At 41.9% G+C, this 16821-nt stretch overlaps 1 pseudogene; it reads right to left on the bottom strand.

Moving 5' to 3' along the window:
- Positions 1–337: 337 nt before the first annotated feature.
- LOC122347974 lies at positions 338–4023 on the bottom strand (annotated as a pseudogene).
- Positions 4024–16821: the final 12798 nt, after the last annotated feature.

The following is a 16821-nucleotide window of genomic DNA, read 5'->3' as shown; positions in this document are numbered from 1 at the left end:
AGAACTTCTGCTGTTAAATGATTGCTTTCATATATTTGAAAAAAATGCAACTGGCCAGGTTGCAACAAAAGCATATAACATCCATCACCAGTCTGAATGTGTTTGAAAGTGTTTGTATGATATTGCTAATAAGCAAATGAACACATACAGTTTTTACTTGTTACTGTAACACAGTTTCAGTTCTATCACTTTCATTGTAAAAAAAAAAAAAAAAAATGCAACAAAAAAATGTCTTACAGGTTCAACTAAATGTGAGGGTGAGTAAATAATTTTCATTTTCGGGTGACAAGTTGTTTTTTCCTAGCATATGCCCTGAATGCCTATGAGGACTTAAAACTTACAAAGATTTCTTCTGCGTTTCCATCACTGACAGAAAGTCCATTGAGCTGCTGTTGTATCTGACTGCGACTGAGGGGAGTCCCTCTCTGGAATGAGACCAATCCTGATCCTCCTCATCCAACATCTCTTGAAAACAGCGCTCCAAAAACTCCTGCTCAAGCAATTCCTCCTCCACCTTGGTATAAACAAACAAGACTAAAGTTCCCGTCCAAGTTTATTTCACAAAGAACAACACCTAACATGGAGCGGCACTGGATTCAAAAATGTAAGCGTCTCAAGAGCCACGGAGTGCCAGTGAAAAGCTGTGGGCTTTAAAGGTCTTTAGGAGGGCGGTGTTAGCACAGACCTGCCGGTTGTATTCCTCCTCGTTCTCCATCCACATGTACTCGGCGAAGGTTCGATTTGTTCTCTGCATGCCCATTGGCTACTGGATCTTTCCCTCACTCCCTGGAACTCCGCTGCCCGGCGTCTTTCCTATGTCAGCCCGTTCATTTCTGCTGGCTCTATTAAAAGAAAAATACAGAAAGCGGGGATGTATAATACAGAAATCATGTCTGATATTGATAAGCGATAACAAATGACAAAAATGTATATTATTTTAGTTTGGTTTTTCCCCCAATAACCTATAAAGCAATATTAAAGTCTGTAAATAACTTTATACATCAAAACAATAAACCAAAATACAACCTAAAAATCAATCCTATCTTATATATTCATCAGTTTGAATCAGATTATTTAAACCCTGTACCTGCAAAATAAATCTGAACAATCAAAACTCAAAATGCCCGGGCATGTTTGTATCAGATGCTCATGTTTTCAGTAATACCTGCTGTGAACACTAGAGGAACAGTGCCCTGATGCTTTAGGACAACAGATCAAACACTTCATTTTAGATCATATTTAAGAAGATCATGTATTATTCATGTGCAATAGGTAGACACTAGCCTGCTGCATGTTTTTCCCCACAGACGGACAATTTAAGCATAAATATTTGCATAAACTGCTCACTAACAGCATTTTTATTGTTGCATGTGCATACGATACACGCGTGCAATACGTTACACTTGACTTTCCTTCACCAATGAGATGGAAAGCGCCAAATAAAAATCAGTCATGCTTCTAAAAAATTTACTTTGACAGAATTTTAAATTTGATCATACTGACAAAAGGTTTGATCAAAATAGTAGTTTTACACAATTAAATCAGCAAATCAGCCATTTCTATTATAAGTGAAAGCACTTCACTGGAAATAAACATGGACTATTACTATTCATGATGGGAAATAATGCCCATACCATTAAAAGAGAGCGAGTAATATGCAGTGTGCCAGGTTCATTTCCAACAACCGCACACTCAGAAAATGTGTGGCTGTCTGGCTAATGTGTGTTAAGTTGGTGTGTATGAGATCAGAGATTTAAAAAACTTAATAATAGCAGTGACATCACTGGAGGAAATGAGCTCATCTGTGAGTGATGACATGAGAGGATGAGAGAGAGATCTACAGGGCTTTAAACTCTCCCTCTCTACACACACACACACCTGACAGGTAATAGCATACCGAGACCTTAGCAAACAAGCACATATGAGGTTTCTGGCAAAATATTTAGCGTAATTCTGCACCCATACATTTGTAATTTTGTAACTTGACTTTTAGGTTAAACAATTAACATTTGGCGGTTTAAATCACTTGATTATAAAAGAAAAGAACCCAGAACATCATATGACAATCTGCCACCTGTTCAACTACTGGTTCAGACAGACAAGCGGGCCACTGGGTAGCACAGAGGGCTAGTGATCGTGGCTGTATCACGGAGTATTCTCAAGTGCATGCATTGCTTCGCGGTGTACAGGACAAAACAAATCAATCCTGCAATCTCTAATGTTTTGACAAACATTTCAACATTGTTTCAATGCATGACTTACGTGGTTACTAATCAACAAGCAAACTGAAATTTATAGAATTAAATAAAGTCAAATAAACTTTCAGATCTTGTTCATTGCACGAATTATTTTTGCGTTATTGCACCTGTAGAATGAGTCCTTTAAACAACAGTTGGTAGGTCATTAAGAGCAGCGTTTACAGTAACAAAAAGAGCTATTTCTACTCTCTTAACTGGCAGATTGCCAGTGCGTCTTGTAGAAGCGCAATTTCAGAGCTTCTCCCATTATATTTTGTAGACTGCAAGAAATTGAAATCCTGCTTTCTCCAACCGTGAAGATCTGACCTTACGTGAACCGAGGTCTTGATTGGACTTGTCTGTTGCATCAAATCAAATGACATGGATCTCTGACATCCTTCTGTCAGTGTTCAAATAATAGTCATTTTTAATAGATTTTTAAGCGTTACATGAGAAAACTGGGTGTTGCGTTTTTGCAAAAGTGTCTTAGAAAATTGAAAGCTAAGCCAAAGGCATTAGAGTATGGTTTAGCAGATTTGGGGTCTGGTTCTGGTATTTGAGTGTCAGGTTGCAGAAATTGTTACATTAAGTATTTAAATTTCTTCCAATTTTTTTGAGCGGACCAGATACAATGACAACAAGGCGTTCAATTCAATTTTTGTGTAAGCAGGTGAAGACTTGCACTGCAGAAAACTGTGCTACAGTTTGTTTTGAATCTCAGCATGCCCTCATTTTCAAAATATAGGATGAGGCCTAAGTCCCAAGCATCCATGTACCATGCCATAGTCCACAGTCAAAGCTAGTGTCCTACTATCTACCGTTTTACTTGGCTGTTGTTTTACCAAGAAATACAGTATTCCAGCGATATTAAGAGTCACCGTATCCAAGCCTCCAATAACTACTGGGTTCAAGATTCCTCCTCTCACCTACAGTACAAGAAAAACAGCTAGAGTCTGGACAACCAGGGTGGATATGAGGAGCTGGCCACGGCAGTGGTTTCCTTCAAAACACACAGATGAGACTGCAGAACAACACGATATTATGCGTGTTTATACAAATAATACTGTCAGAAGTATCGAAGAACAGACACAGCTAGTCCTCCTTCCTAGACGACCATTCTGATGCTGGTATACAAGAGATAAACAGAAAAAAGTAAACAACAAATACCAATAAAAAGCGTCAGAGTATAGCAAGTTCACTGAAACAACCCGAGAACTAGACTATCCATTACTGCCGTCACTCCGCACGCGCTTTATAAACCTCCAAGCCAATTATGTAATCCACTTTTGCAGCATTACACGGAGAAAAGCAGGATAATTTAGGAGGACGAAACAAATAGCTCTGAGCAACGCGAATGTACCTTCAAGACAGGACAGAGCACACGACGGTTAACTGACGAGAAAGGTCGCCGACAGCCCAAGCAGGGCCACAACGACCTCAGACACGACATTAGAGTTATCGGTTTATCTGGAGGCTTCATACACAAATACAAGTAGCAGAATAAAGCGGTGTCAAACGCGCAGGAGCAAAAGCCATCCAAATTCAACGTGCAGCCGAACAAGAACGACTTTGCGCGCCAACGTTCTCCGTCGCTTTTAGACGTTAAGACAGCGTCTAAGTCAATGAGACACGGAGACGCGGTGAATTCTGGTCGAGACTGATACAAACACACACACACACACGCACACACACACCGAGAGAAAAGCCGTGCAGGCGAAACCGATCCGATGCTTACTGCAAATATCTTTACCTGGCATTGCTGGTGCTTATAATGTTCTTCAGATCTGGCGGCAAGCTTCGAGTTAACACTGTACGGAATGAATTCGTCCCTGATTTGCAAGGGTAGTTGAGCCGAGATAGAGATGGCTGACTGCCATTAGAAACACAACACATTACGAGCAAGATGGTCGTGCTTGGTTCCTGCTTAAACAAACATTGCATCAACCCTCCTCCCTCTGTCTCTTTTCAAACACAACGCGTTTATGAAGAAAAATGCAGTCACTATCGTTTTGATCAATCCAGCATATTTATGACAGTATGCACGAACAGCGTCTGGGAACATGAATTTTTAAGACATGCTAATTGACATTTTAGAAGCCAAACAACAACAAAAACACCGACCTATTCGGTAAAATTCACAGGCTACTCCGAACAATAGCTTGAAAGCGTGTCTAAGTTTTGTTTATTTGATCAGGAAAGCGCACAAAACATGTTTGATAAAGTACTAAGAGTGAGCCTGAATCATTCCGTCACGAATCGGTTCCTTCTGGAGTAGTTTGTTTTCAAAGAGCTGGTGAAAAAACAAAGCACACAATACAGATTCAGTTGAGCGGCTAGTTACGTAAGTGCGTCATAACCTGACTCCCTGACAAGCCAGCCTGTGCAGGCGAGGACGGACGCGCTTCACATTACTTTTATTGTTCTTGTTGTTATAATAATCAATTATTATTATTACTAGCTAATGAAGTAAATGGCCTTTTTCACCCATACACAATTTTAGGACGATAATGAATAAACGATATAATCAAATCCTACACATGAAATGCCGTTTTCGAATCACAATGAATCGTAAACGAATCGCTTTGTGAAGGTTCATCGAAAAGATTCAAACCAAACAGATTCTGTGTATTATGTGCGCAATTGGAAAACATGAATCAGGCTTCCTTTTTGATGTCTTTACACGCTGTAGCCGCATAATCAAACAATTCTCAATTTATTCATTTTGAAGCGCCATATTTTGTTTTCGTGATATTTATGCGCAGGGATGTTTTTGTTAAAGAACTGCTTGAAAAAACAGGTTTATTTGTTTTCCAAAATGTCAATGTGAAGCTAAGCTAAGGAAAATTATCATTCCCCCTTCTCATAAAATGTCATATGAAATTACTTAATAAAAAGGAGTAATGTAACACTGTAATACTGGTTTCTAATATAGGTATATATTGCCTATTTCCACCTCTGATTATGTAATGTTTTAATAACTACTTATTCTCTACTTACTTTTAGTCAGTCCAATCCTCCGATGACGTTGATAACTACATCAAACAAAGGCGGACCTGAGGAAATATTTCTATAGGAAAGACAGTCAAGGCGGGGGCCTATCTGATTGGATGACTTCAGAATTTGAGCCACGGCTGAAGAGGCTGACAGATAGGCGTTTCTTGATGTTTCAAGCGTGCTCGTCATGTGACACAGCTGATCACACTCACAGCTCACTGATTGGACATGTCTGCGTTTGAATTTGCATTTATCACTTCAATGTTAAAACTTATTTTTCAATTGGGCGTAGGCGTTTGTAAACTATATTATTATTATTCATATCTATTTTTTACGATTCATTGATGAGCCTGTGAAATGTATTTTAAATTTGTATATATTTGCTCTATTTTGTGATTTTTTCAAGCACACACACACACACACACACACACACACACACACACACACACACACACACACACACACACACACACACAATATGGGTATTAAAAATATATAAAAAGTAAAAAAAAATACTTCGCGTCCTAAAATAAACTATGGCTAAATCTGGTTTAGGGCTAAGCCACCACTTACGTGAAATCGGGCCTTGGTGTAGATCAGCGTTACATTTTGGCCCTGGAGGTTCAAATCCACCTACCTGTGACTTTCTGATGATCCTGAAGACACTGATTAGCATGCTCAGGTGTGTATGATCAGGGTTAGAGCTAAACTCTGCAGTGCACTGGACTCTGGGAATTAGCTTTGGGGATCCTGATTTCATAGTTTAAGAGGAGTTATGTTGGTGTCAGCAGGTGGCGTAAAGCTGTTTATAATTATACTCCTCTATCTTGTATTAAGAACGTTTAACAAAATGATCTCTGCTGGGAGGAAGGCGTAGTTGTTAATACTTTATGTTATAGCAACATGGGATAGTATTTTTGTAGTTTCATGCATTTAAAATGGCATGCACGGTCACTTTCAAACTTACAGAAACTAAATATAGAGAGTCCACAAACAAATGCTTCGCTCGCTAAACAACTCTCGATTGCTAAGCATTCGCATTAGGACTCTTTACAGGCCTAGTACATAGGTGCATTTACATCTGAAACAGTTGTCTTGATTATTTCCGGATTGCTAAAACCTGCTTAAACTAATACAACCCTCAAAGATCAAAGCACCGCTTCTCCATGCTGCTGGAAGAGGCCATGCGCTTTACATAGCTAAGTTATTTAATGGAGATTTTGTTGCATTATGAATCCTTAAATTGAATGATTCTCATCACAACTGTATTTTCTTCTCCAAAACTCTTAATGACAAAATCAGTTCACCAATGCTGCTTCCCCAGGGATTGTTGCTATTCTGCTGTTATTTCCTTACAATATTAGAATGTCATTACTTAGAACCACCGTGGCGTGGGTTACTGCGTCCCAGGTCCTCAGCTATCCCAGTCTGCTCTATGAGTCTCATGTGAATGGATGGATTTTGATGATGTGGCTGTAGTCATTTAGTAAAATCTAGCAATACAATAGAGTTAGCAGGAGTCTCAATGAAAACAACAGTGTGTGTGTGTGTGTGTGTGTGTGTGTGTGTGTGTGTGTGTGTGTGTGTGTGTGACTGAGGTCAGAGGAGTGGACCCACCTTTTCCTCAAGTACAGACCTTGGAGTCACAGGAAAGGCCGGGGTGGAAGGCATATATACTCATGTAGTTTTAGTACTTACACACACATGACATTCATGCATTCAAGCTCTCATTAAAATAGGTCTGTCGGTGAATAATACAAGCGTAGATGAGTTATAGAACTAATTACTACAATTAACTGAACTTTTTCAACGGATGAAATGGTGAAAATGACATATTGTCATTCTGACTGCTACAAAGAAAGTCAACGTTTAGCAAGGTTATGGGCAGCCCTTTTGGCGGAAGGGTGGTGTATAAAGAGGCTTTAGAGGTGTGTTTGTGATCAGGGCCAAAGCACTTCCTGGTTCAGTGTGCAGCACGACCTTGTAACAGTCAGGGTTGTTCACTTCCCTCTCCACTCACTTGGTTGCTTCCCGTCCTGACCAGAAAATGTGTGTGGTCTGGAGTGTTTTATCACAGCCTGGCCAGAATATGCCGGAATGAGTCAGCTGTTAGTTATGAATGAATACTCCAAATTACAGTCAATTATGGAACAGAGAACATGTGGTGTCTGTCAGTAAAAAAAAAAAAGTATCAGTCTGCTGGTCCCTGACCTTTGTCAGAGAGTGGGCCTAGTGGCTTATGAAGGTAAATGCCATTGTGTGTGGTGCAGACTCAGTATATTTGAGAAAACAGAAAAACTATGGTTTCATAAAAAAGTTTTCTTTGTTAGAGAGAAAGGCTGAGGAGAGTACTGTGAGCATATCTGAGCAACTCTGTTAAAATGTACTCATTTTCACAGAAGTATTAATAAGGTACATATTTTGACTTTAGTATTTGACACAATGTTATCTAGTAAAATAAATATATTTTATAAATAATATAATGTATTTTAAATACATTTATTTTGGCATTAAGTGTAGACTACTAAAATATAGATTTACATGTGGTTATTAAAATGCCCTTCATCTGTTTTAGGTATAAAGTCAGCTAAATACATTTTAATTGTGCTGATGCTGGCTTAACTATATACTAAAGTATATTTGATTGTGCTACATTAAAATGACATAAAAATACATTTTAAGCAGAATATTAAACATTTGCATTTTACACTGGTAGTAAAAATAGTTGCAATTAAATTTTTATTTTATTGAACAATATGTATGTTGATATATTTGAACAATGTGCATAGTGTATTTGACCACAGGAACTAGTTCAGATTACAGGGCGATTTTCAAAAACCTAGGAATTAATGCTGACCTACGCCACCTTTAGTAAGGAACTAAGTGTTTAAATTGAGACACACAGGTTCGTGACCATGGAGGGCAGAGACAAGGACATTAGTATAAAAACATGGTTGTTTATTAAATCCAAATAAAACAAACATTTACGGCAAAATAACAAAAAGCTTAGAACCACAACAAGTCCAAACAGGGACCTAAACATACAAGCAGACAGGCTGGCTGTAAAGTGAATGTTGCAAAACCACCACCTTACTGACACACACACACACACACACCAGTGGGTAAGTGATCAGACTGACAGTCCACACCTCGTGCTCCAAATACCACCACCAGGATATCATAACAGCTAGCCTTCTCATACAGGGCCTAAAAAACACACACATGCAAGAAACAGTCAATAAATACACTTAGTATAGAACTGGATTGGGAGAAAAGTTCAGTAATCATAATATAGCGATAAAATATAATAAAGATATGAAAGGAACAAAAAGGGACTTAACCGAGACTATTACAAAAGATGTAAAAATAAACAGTCACAAGAAAGAACAAATGAAAACATGCAATAACTAAACAACGAAACTCAAATTAAGTAGGTGAAGCCACGATCACTGAATGGGAGCAGTCCTTCGCGAGCGCGCACAGTGATAACCGACCATCTCCATCCATAGCCTTATGTTTCAGCATTAAACAGGAACAGAGAAATAGACAGCAAAACAGCAGCACAGTCTCAATCTGTTGGCTGCAATCGACGTCTCCACGGAATATCTGCTAAGATTTAACAATCCGTTAACCAAATTAACAAGTGTAATACATAAAAAATACGCGATACTACCCAAATCTTCGTCAAAATAACCTAAGTTGTATGATTGCTCACAGCATGTGTTTGACAATTCTGCGGAAGTGGATCAGCCCAGCTGAAATAAACATGCTGATTAAACAGATGTAATTGTTTTATATAAACGTTTATCAAACTGGGCTTACCGAGGATCAATGACAGCCTCGCGCACCACTGCAAAACCGCAAACCGAAGCTATTCCAGCTACAGAGTGAATTCAATTAATTGATATACACTAAAATTTAACACCAGACAAACTGCCACCAAACCATACCTTTTTCCATGCCCGGAAACCCCACACACCAAGGGCGGAGCTAGCGATGATAACATCCCGGGTAGCACAACAAGCGGCTTTTATATACGCAGCACTCTGCTCTGATAGGCTGTCTTCTAAATACGGGGAGGAGCGTACTCACTCTATACAATCTACCCGCCAATTGAATCGTAAGCCCGACGATGGACCACTCAGTCAGGGCCTAAACAGGGCAGAAACCGAATTCAATACAGAAGCCCCGGACTCTACCATTCCACCAACTGCCCTTGGGAGATGGTAACGATTAGAATGCAGACCAGCATTAGCCCTCCTGTACGTCGCACAGAAACTTCACTCGCGTGAAGCTGCTCCACTAACAAAAGGCTCCCACAGCGATGAATTCTAGACGCACTCAAACCGGGATTGTCCAGAAGCCCCCAGGCATCCCGGGGTACCACCCTCAACTGCATCCTGTTGTGCAGCAGGCCTCAGGATACAGCTGGATCTAAAGATGCAGGATTCTGCATTACTGGTCCACCACCCAGCTGAGAGGGATTCACGAGGGTACCCACGACCCACAAGTCTACTTCATCCACTGATGAGGACTCCTCCACGAGTGGTGCCTCCTAGCAGCTGATGCTTCAGTTGGAACAAAAACAGCGGGATCTCGTTGCACTTTCGGTTCTTTAACAGAGAAGCGATGGACATGCTTCACCTTACTCAAGTCATCTACAGGTGCTATGGTGTAAACAGACCCACCGTTTTAGGTGTATGACCCGATACACTACTGAGTCCAGAGATCTTGGATCTTATGGCGCCCTCTCTACCATAATTTCGTAGATAAACTAGGTGGCCCTCTCCCCCAGTGGTGCATCCCGAACACCAGAGTCATGCTTCTCCCTTCTGTGACGATCTGCAGCTGCCTTCAAATATTCTCGGAGCTCCCTCAAAAAGCCACCTGCAGCCTTGTTTGATGCTCCAACACCCACTCATTATTCCTCTGGACTGCCTTTCCTGTCCTCTGCCCAACAAAAAGTCAACAGAGCCGAGGCTCTTGACCAAACATTAAAAAGTAGGTGACTCACCAGTAGTTTGATGGGGGTAGTGTTTGTAACAAGAGCAACTGAGGAAGTGCAGAAGGCCAATCCTTTTCGGGAGTTTGGTAGATGCGTACGGAGACTATGCAGAGTTCTGTTAAACGCTCACACTGCCCGTTACCCCAGGGTGATAGGGAGTAGTGTGAACTTCTTAATCTGGTACAGACTACAAAGTTGTTGGATAGGAGGACTCGAAATTGCGCCCCTGATCAGAATGAATACGAACAGGGACACCAAACTTATAGAACCACTCGTTTTATTAAACCTGTGCTACTGTCTCTGCCCTCTGATCCCGAGAGTGGGACACGCCATCTATATACTTAGTGAAGACATCGGTCATAACCAAGACACTCTCGAACCTAACCGAGAAGGCTCAAGTAAGGTAAAATCGATGGCCAAAATTTCATTGGCCTTGCAATAACAAATGGCCCGCATAAAACTCTGAGCAACTGGCTGGGAGTTCTTTGCCACCTGACATCTCTCACAGTCTAGACACCACTGGACTATCCGCCCGTCAGGCCGGTAGCTCTTTCTTGCTACTGCACCACGGCCAATTCCGTGAAATGCAGTCCAGCACCTTGGTGTCCATGTCCCTGATCATTTGTGAGGACCTCTCCTCAAACAGATGGAGGAGAACTAGTTGCAAAAGTCTCCTCACCACCCCATCTGGACGGAAAGATTGACGATACAAATCCCATCCGTTTCCAACAACCCGATCCACTGGCCAGTAGGACCAGCATGATCTTAGATAGCCGTCTCGTTCCTCAAATGGGAACGCATTCACTGCCTCAAAAGCCAAAATCTCTCCAGTGCCGGATCTGCCTCCTGCAAGGCTCATATCCTGAAAAGTGCGTGAAGGCTGAAACAGCTGACGAGTCACCAGTGCGCGTGGTTGTATCTGATACCTGCTTCACCAGCCACTGGAATCTCAGTTCAGGTAACAACTCCCTTGACTTCAAGAGGCGGGGGATATTGTCTTGACAATCGTCCGCATTGATTACTGCTGCCTGACCCGATGCGGATATCAAAATCAAGACTGCAAACTCAGCTGCCCACCGCTGTTCTGCAACCCCAAGCTTAGCTGTCCCAAATGACTGAGGGGTTATTATCGTAAAGACAATGCACTTATGCCCACATAGATATTCTCTAAATTTCTCAGTACTGTGGCCATGAGGCGCCACAAACTCCAACTTCATGGGACTGTAGTTTGACATGTTGCGCTCAGTGGGCGTGAACTCTCGACCCAACATGAGCAATAAAATTAGCACCCTACCTCCCTGCTCCTGAGACAAGACTGCCCTAAACCCCCATAGCTGGCGATCTACCTCTAAAATAAAGGCTGAGTGAAATCGGCATATCTGCGAGCACTGGGCGGTGGTAAGCTTCGGCTTCAACTCATCAAAACTCTTGGCCGCGATTCGGTCAGGCATCAGCCTGATTACGCTTGAATCCTGGGCTGGCACAACTATCCATTCTGCCCACCAGCTTGTGCAGGGCGCCAACTTTGCAAATCCCTCCACAAACGGCGGTGGTAGCTGGCGAAACCCAGAATGAGCGCCAATTCCGACACGCCTGTGGCGTTGCCATTGGCTTCGCCTCAATCTTCTGCGGATCGATCGAAACTCCTGTTCAGAAAATGCGATGTCCCAAATACCTCGCTTCCGCTGGAAGAATGCACTTACGAATTTGGCTTTCAGTCCCTCCCTTTCTAGCCGGCTTAAGGCAACCAACCGTTCAATATGTTGTGACACTGAGGAGAAAACACTATGATGTCATCAAGGTAAGAGGGTAAAGACCTACACTGCTGATCCCGAATACCGCTCCATTAAGCGCTGGAAGTGCGGGCATTACAAAGCCCAAAGGCATCCGGTTCCCATTCGAACAACCGAAGAGTGCAAGCAGTCTTGGATTTATCACTCTCAGTGGCGGGGGACCTGGTTGTATCCACTGCGCCAAATCCATTGTGGAAAATGTAACAGGCCCCTGTCAAGAGAGTCAATGTTTCCTCAATGCGTGGCAAGGGAAGCGTCTTTTCTGGTTTTTACATTTAGCTGGCGGTGGTCACATCACATAAACTTCGTCTTTCTTTCTTTTAAGAACAATAGGGAAGCATAGGGACACAGCTCTCTCTTATAATGTTGACTTCAACAGCTGATTAATATGTGATTTTACTACCTCTCATATTCCGATGGTGGAATTAGCGATGCGCTGCTTGTAGGAACGAATCAAGCAGAGGATGTCATGAGAAATCAGGGTGTAATTTTTAGGAGTCACCATCATGGGCTGAAAAAACTGACTGGTATTTATATAAAGGGTCTAACCTGACCCTGTTCACTTCTGACAGAATGGACAAATCAACTGCTTCAATCTGCTCCTGTACGGCAGGTGTCACACCTAGGACCTGAAACTCGCAGTGGCAACAATAGGTTTGACACCGTTACCCCAGGAGGCAGACTTACCACTGACTGAGTAGTACTCTAAAACGGTGTTAGGAATGCAACATCACATCGCAGTTCCCACATTCACCACAGGTAAGTAGGCAGTGCCTCTTCTAGTGAACCAGCGCTGAAGCCAGTAAAACCAGCAGAGTAACCCAGACTCTGGGGACTCAAACAATACCACCTCCCCAGAGTATTTCTCAAGAACAGGTTGAGCTACAAACTTCATTGTGCCGCCGGAATGCGACACGACTTACGACTTCGCAACCGGACAGGACCAGAAATGCCTTTAGGACCCTGGTCCTCCAATCGCTGGCAATGCTGAAATGCCTGAATGACAAAACCAGGAGCCCCAGTTACTGCCGCATCAAATAAGCGGAATATGTCGCTGAAAATAACTCCGGTAGCAACGACTTAGGACATTCATCCCAAGCACCCCTGGAACTTTAGTACAAATGCATGGATCCGGACGACAAACACTCCACATTTTAGAGATGACTTGCACACAATTTGACATCAGATTCCATATAACCAATATATGGAATTGAAATAAATAACTGCTCCAGCTGCAACCACTAGCATGACTTAAGTCGATCCCTGTTATGGTTCAAAGTGTTCGCAAAACAACTCTCTGTAATTGTAGATACCATGGAACCGTATCGACCAAGCATGGAGCGTGAACTCCCCCATTTTGAACAACAAGGTGGGCACGAAGACATCAAGCTAAGGCCTTTTCCGACAATTTTGAGCCAGTCATTTTTTTTTTTTTTCCCCAACGCGCCTTGGCTGCGACGGCAGGGTGAACGGATTTCGACAACCCAGATGGGCCAGGCTGTCCACCCCCAGGCGCGAAGCAGCAGGAAAAAGGAAGCGAGGGTGAGGAAAGCCAGCCCCATCACACTCTCTAACAAAATAGCCGGGTCTTTGACACCTCCCTACTATGTGGGAGCCACCGGTAAGGGGATCGACTACGTGTCTGAGAGACCTGCAAGTGAGCAAAATTTGTGTTAATTTATTTAACTGTTCTTGTTGTAATCTCAGCATGTCCCTCAACTCAGTCAATTCAGATCGCTGTGGAGATCGGCCCCTCGTGGCCATACACACACCATACAATTCCATAAGTGGATGGGACAGGAGTATCTCCACGGCCTCTCGGGACTCTAACATACCTTCCCTTTCCCACCTAAGAGCTTAGCTACGCACCTCTAGCAGGGTTAAGGTGGGCTGTTGATGTATTAATTGTTTTAATTCCTGAAGAGAAATATCACCTACGTATTCTACAAATTGATCCAACGTAGCAAAAAATTGTGAATTTGGCATGGCATCGCGGTGACTGCTGCTTAACACGTTCAGGAGGCCCATCAGGCGGGGAAAACTCCAGCAAGGATTCACCCTCCTGCTGTTTACGAGAAAAAAAGGCCTCCTGCAAAAGACATAGGACTGTGAACAACCATACAACTCGTAGCACTGAAATTATTTTATCTGGATCACTCGCTCGATCTCTGAGCGATATAGAAGTTCCTCCTTGCCTCCCACTCAAATGATCGGCAAGAAGAAAGCTGGTCGGAAACAGATGGGTGGCGGGCCTGCGCCTGAAAGCGGGCCTCCTCAACCCATTCGCCAATGCAGGCCAACCCTGCCATTAAATTTTGGACACTTTCTGTCTCTTGATGCGAAAACAAATCTTTCGGCAAAGCGACGTGCATTACTTGGTTGAGGGCGGCGGCAGAAGGACCAGACACCACAGAAGGTACATCACTAGGGTCAGGCTGTGCGAGAGCGCTCTTAACACTTAACGCTCATTCTCTGCCGCCTTCAATTAATACTTCGGAGTTCTTGTAACTCATCCTCCATAATTCTAACCCCAATAACACTCACCAATCAGGGCAAGTAGACTGAATGAAAATTCAAATCCACTGGACATGTGCTGCTGCTCTGCTCGCTACCTCGCGATTGTCACTACAAAAAAACAAAACCAGCAAAAGAGAAACACACAAACCAGCTACCAATAACCACGTCTGCGAACAGACCCTGCCGACTTCACGCCAGATTGTAAGCGCGGCCACAGGAACAGTTCGAATTGGGACGATTTTACTCAAAAACAGGAATTAATGCTGACTTCATACACCCCCTTTAAAGTAAGAACTAAGTGTTTAAATTGTGAGACACACAGGTTAAGTGACCATGGGGCAGAGAGACAAGGACATTAGTAAAAACATGGTTGTTTATTAAATCCAAATAAAACAAACATTTACGACCAAAATAACAAAAATAGAACCACAACAAGACAGAGGACCTAAACATACACAAGCAGACTAGGCTAGCTGTAAAGTGAATGTTAACCACACGCACACAAACACACACACACACACACACACCGGTGGAGTAAGTGATCAGACGGCAGTCCTCGTGCTCCAAATACCACCAGGATATCATAACAGCTAGCCTTCTCATACGTGGGGGCCTAAAAAAACACACACATGCAAACAGTCAATAAATACATAATTATACTAGAACGCTGGATTGGGAGAAAGTTCAGTAATCACAATATAGCGATAAAATATAATAAAAGATATGAAAGACAAAGGAACTTAACCACCGAGACTATTACAAGATGTAAATAAACAGTCACAAGAAAAGAACAAATGAAAACATGCAATAACTAAACAACGAAACTCAAGTCGTAGGTCGCAGGAAGCCGATCACTGAATGGAGCCGGTCAACGCTCGCCGGGCGTGCACAGTGATGAACCGACCATCTCCATATCCATAACCCCTTATGTTCCCAGCATTAAAAAGGAACAGAAATAAGCAGCAAAACAGCAGCACAGTCTCAATCTATTTGGCTGCAATCGAAGCATCTCCACGGAATATCCTGCTAAGATTTAACAATCGTTAACCAAATTAACAAGTGTAATACATAAAAATACACTGATACCTACCCAAATCTTAAATCAAAATAACCTAAGTTGTATGATTGCTCACAGCATAATGTTTTGACAATTCACACCGGAAAGTGGACTCAACCCAGCTGGGGAAATAAAAACATGCGATTTAAACAGATGTAATTGTTTTATATAAACCGTTTATCAAACTGGGCTTTACCGGGGATCAATGACAGCCTGCGCACCGCAAGCCGCAAACCAGAAACTATTCCAGCTACAAGAGTGAATTCAATTAATTGATATACACTAACTGAAATTTAACACAGAACAAACTGCCACCAAACCATGCACATCCATGCAAACCACACACACCAAGGGGCAGGCTAGCGATGACCTGCATCCCGGGTAGCACAACAAGCGGCTTTTATATACCACGCACTCTGCTCCTGATGAGCTGTCTTCTAAATACGGGAGAACGTACTCACTCTGCCACAATCATGTAAACAAATGTATTTTAAATATTACTGTTTTTACTAGGGTGTGTGGTGCATGCTACTTTTAAATAAATGATATGAATTATCTCATAAATAAATAAACTGAATAACTAAATAAATACATTTAGTATAAGTAAAAATATGTTGCTGAGGAAGCCATATACTTTCACAGTCAAATAACCTGTGTTTTATGTGTTAAAAATATATATACAAGTTATTTTTCTTTTTGTTCTTATTATTAATTTATACTTATGTACACTGGAATGTTTGTATTAGTGTTCCAGGCTTTTTCTGTTTTTTATTATTATTATTATTAGTTTTAGCCATTTTTAGCGCACTCCAACTTATTTTATTTGAGTTATTGCCAATGCAACCCTTAAGTTTTACTGAATGTTTTAAGTGTTCATCTAATATTCATATTTAAGAAGTTTTAGTTTTAGGTTCTATGTGTCATGTGTGAAAGCTCTTCCCTGTTTCTAAAGGACAAGCGCATACCACGCTACCCGTAACGACACCCCAGAATGGTGACCATGGCTTATTTTGTCAGCAGTACTGTTCTATTTATTTCTTTTGAGAATAATGTGCATTCAATAAGGCTTTCAATGGCAGGTCAGACTAATGGAATACAGATGAGCTGGATTCATATGAAGCTTTTTGGATATTGTACCAGTTTTAATCTGGCGAGATCAGTTCCAGTTTATAAAGTTTTTTAAAGTGTAAAAGAAACAAAAGAGAAGGCGAAGAGAAT

The sequence above is a fragment of the Puntigrus tetrazona genome, chromosome 7 (assembly GCF_018831695.1).
Source record: "Puntigrus tetrazona isolate hp1 chromosome 7, ASM1883169v1, whole genome shotgun sequence".
NCBI lineage: Eukaryota > Metazoa > Chordata > Actinopteri > Cypriniformes > Cyprinidae > Puntigrus > Puntigrus tetrazona.
Note: the sequence above shows the minus strand (reverse complement) of the source record. Positions and strands in the feature narration are given on the sequence as shown.